General features: G+C 34.7%; 1 non-coding gene across 1 annotated transcript; it reads right to left on the bottom strand.

The window, feature by feature from the left end:
* Positions 1-3,677: 3,677 nt before the first annotated feature.
* On the bottom strand, positions 3,678-3,785 carry LOC148565403 (small nucleolar RNA R71). The gene has a single exon (XR_015883900.1). It is a non-coding gene; the product is annotated as a small nucleolar RNA R71 (small nucleolar RNA).
* Between the last annotated feature and the right edge of the window lie 330 nt (positions 3,786-4,115).

Raw genomic sequence — 4,115 nt, 5'->3', positions numbered from 1 at the left:
TTCAACTTCAGGAATGACCTCTACACGTGTAACACTCAAGCTCAGCCCAAGCACACACCAAATGGGCCCCGGAAGTGAATTTATGCATCAATTACTTACTTCTGTAAACCCTAGTGGCTAGTTTATTATAAATAGGACTTTTTACTATTGTATTAGACATCTTTTTTTGAACCATCTTTGGATTATCTTTCGATCTATTGATCACGTTTTGAGGGCTGGCCTCTCGGCCATGCCTGGACCTTCACTTATGTATTTTCAACGGTAGAGCTTCTACACTCCATAGATTAAGGTGTGGAGCTCTGCTGTTCCTCAAAGATTAATGCAAAGTACTACTGTTTTTTATTCAATTCAACTTATTCCACTTCTAAGATATTCATTCGCACTTCAACCTGAATGTGATGAACGTGACAATCATCATCATTCCCTATGAACGCATGCCTGACAACCACTCCCGTTCTACCTTCGATTGAACGAGTATCTCTTAGATTACTAATACAGGGGGACCGAGTCTGAGATATTGGGATCTTCGTGGTATAAGCTAGATTGATGGCGGCATTCATGAGAATCCGGAAAGTCTAAACCTTGTCCGTGGTATTCCGAGTAGGATTCTGGGATTGAATGACTGTGACGAGCTTCAAACTCGCGAGTGCTGGGCGTAGTGACAGACGCAAAAGGATAGTAAATCCTATTCCAGTATGATCGAGAACCTCCAGATGATTAGCCATGCAGTGACAGCGCATCGGACCATGTTCACAGGGAGGAATAGGATGCAACCAATGACAAAGGTGATGCCTCCAGACGATTAGTCGTGCTGTGACAGAGCATTTGGACCATTTTTCCGAGAGAGATCGAAAGTAGCCATTGGCACCGGTGACATCCTTACATAAAGCTAGCCATAGAAAGGAGTAAGATTGATTGGATGAAGATAGCAGGAAAGCAGAGGTTCAGAGGAACGAAAGCATCTCTACACGCTTATCTGAAATTCTAACCAATGAATTACATAAGTATTTCTATCCTTATTTTAGTATTATTTTCGAAAACCCCATTACTATTTTATATATGCCTGACTGAGATTTACAAGGTGACTATAGCTTGCTTCATACCAACAATCTCCGTGGGATTCGACCCTTACTCACGTAAGGTATTACTTGGACGACCCAGTGTACTTGCTGGTTAGTTGTGCGAAGTTGTGAACCATGGTATTGGCATCATGTTTTTTTGGCGCCATTGCCAGGGAAAGAAAGAGCAATGAATTTTACATAATCAAAGTGTAATCACAATTTCGTCCACCAAGTTTTTGGCGCCGTTGCCGGGGATTGTTCGAGTTTGGACAACTGACGATTCATCTTGTTGCTCAGATTAGGTAATTTTCTTTTTATTTTATTTTTAAAAATTTTTCAAAAATCTTTCAAAAATTTCTCATCAGTTTTCGAAAAAAAAAATTTTTTTAAAATAAAAATGTTTTCAAAAATATATTTTTCTTCTGAATTTTTAAGAATGAATTCTAGTGTTTCATGAAGCATGTTGAAGCCTGGCTAGCTGTAAAGCCACGACTGTAGGGCATGTTAGGCATGTCATGTCTGAGTTACATACTAAAGCTTGGCTGGCTATTAAGCCATGCCTGACCCTTTGATTGGAGCTTTAGACTAAAGAGCATAAGATTCCTGGAATTCATATTAAAAATTTTGGAATCCTTATTTTTCTTTTTTTCAAAATGATTTTCGAAAAAAATTAAAAGAAAATACAAAAAAAAATCATAAAATCATAAAAATCAAAAATATTTTTATGTTCTTGTTTGAGTCTTGAGTCATGTTATAAGTTTGGTGTCAATTGCATATTCATCTTGCATTTTTCGAAAATTCATGCATTCATAGTGTTCTTCATGATCTTCAAGTTGTTCTTGATAAAGTCTTCTTGTTTGATCTTTGCATTTGCATGTTTTGTGTCTTTTCTTGTTTTTCATATGCATTCTTGAATCCTTAGTGCCTAAGCATTAAGGATTTCTAAGTTTGGTGTCTTGCATGTTTTCTTTGCATTAAAAATTTTTCAAAAATATGTTCTTGATGTTCATCATGATCTTCATAGTGTTCTTGGTGTTCATCTTGACATTGATAGCATTCTTACATGCATTCATTGTTTTGATCCATAACTTTCATGCATTGCATCAATTTTCATGTTTTTCCCTCTCATCATTAAAATTCAAAAATCAAAAAAATATCTTTCCCTTTTTCTCTCTTAAAATTTCGAAAATTAGATTTGACTTTTTCAAAAAATTTTAAAAATCTAGTTGTTTTTATGAGTCAAATCAAATTTTCAATTTAAAAATCTCATCTTTTTCAAAATCTTTTTTTAAAAATCAAATCTTTTTCATTTTTCTTAGTTATTTTCGAAAATTTCAAAAATATTTTTCAAAAAAAAAATCTTTTTCTTAATTTTACATCATATTTTCGAAAATAACATCATCAATTAATGTTTTGATTCAAAAATTTCAAGTTTGTTACTTACTTGTTAAGAAAGATTTAAACTTTAAGTTCTAGAATCATATCTTGTGATTTCTTGTGAATCAAGTCATTAATTGTGATTTTAAAAATCAAATATTTTTTTTCAAAAAAAACTAACTTTTATCATATCTTTTCAAAAATATCTTCTCATCTTATCTTTTTCAAAAATTTGATTTCAAAATATCTTCTCTAACTTCCTATCTTTTCAAAATTTGTTTCAACTAACTAACTAACTTTTTGTTTGTTTCTTATCTTTTTCAAAACCACCTAACTAACTCTCTCTCTCTCTAATTTTTGAAAATATCTTCCCTCTTTTTCAAAATTTCTTTTTAATTAACTAATTATTTCAATTTTTAAAATCTTAATTTTCGAAAATTACTAACATTTTTCAAAAACTATTTTCGAAAATTACTAACTCTTTTTCAAAAATTATTTTCGAAAATCCTCTCCCTCTCTCATCTTATTCTATTTATTTATTCATCTACTAACATCTCTTCCTCACACCACTCACCAAATTCGAACCCCCCTCTTCTATCTGTGTTCGAATTTTTTCTTCTTCTCTTCTTCTATTAACAATAAGGAACCTCTTTACTGTGACATAGAGGATTCCTCTTCTTTTCTTTTTCTCTTCTCTTTCTTATGAGCAGGGACAAAGAAAAAGGCATTCTTGTTGAAGCTGATCCAGAACCTGAAAGGACTCTGAAGAGGAAACTAAGAGAAGCTAAACTACAACAATCCAGAGACAACCTTATTGAAAATTTCGAACAAGTAAAGGAGATGGCAGCCGAACCCAACAACAATAATGCAAGGAGAATGCTTGGTGACTTTACTGCACCTAATTCCAATTTACATGGAAGAAGCATCTCCATTCCTGCCATTGGAGCAAACAATTTTGAGCTGAAACCTCGGCTAGTTTCTCTGATGCAGCAGAACTGCAAGTTTCATGGACTTCCATCTGAAGATCCTTTTCAGTTCTTAACTGAATTTTTGCAGATATGTGATACTGTTAAGACTAATGGAGTAGATCCTGAAGTCTACAGGCTCATGCTTTTCCCGTTTGCTGTAAGAGACAGAGCTAGAGTGTGGTTGGACTCTCAACCCAGAGATAGCCTGAACTCTTGGGATAAGCTGGTCACGGATTTCTTAGCCAAGTTCTTTCCTCCTCAAAAGCTGAGCAAGCTTAGAGTGGATGTTCATACCTTCAAACAGAAAGAAGGAGAATCCCTCTATGAAGCTTGGGAAAGATACAAGCATCTGACCAAAAAGTGTCCTTTTGACATGCTTTCAGAATGGACCATCCTGGATATATTCTATGATGGTTTATCTGAGCTATCAAAGATGTCATTGGATACTTCTGCAGGTGGATCCATTCACCTAAAGAAAACGCCTGCAGAAGCTCAAGAACTCATTGACATGGTTGCTAATAACCAGTTCATGTACATTTCTGAGAGGAATCCTGTGAATAATGGGACGCCTATGAAGAAGGGAGTTCTTGAAATTGATACTCTGAATGCCATATTGGCTCAGAATAAAATATTGACTCAGCAAGTCACTATGATTTCCCAGAGTCTGAATGGAATGCAAGCTGCATCCAACAGTACTCAAGAGGCATCT

The sequence above is a fragment of the Arachis ipaensis genome, chromosome B5, assembly GCF_059453495.1.
Source record: "Arachis ipaensis isolate K30076 ecotype BB chromosome B5, ASM5945349v1, whole genome shotgun sequence".
NCBI classification, from domain to species: domain Eukaryota; kingdom Viridiplantae; phylum Streptophyta; class Magnoliopsida; order Fabales; family Fabaceae; genus Arachis; species Arachis ipaensis.
The sequence above is the reverse complement of the archived record's forward strand: the minus strand, read 5'-3'. Positions and strand labels throughout refer to the sequence as shown.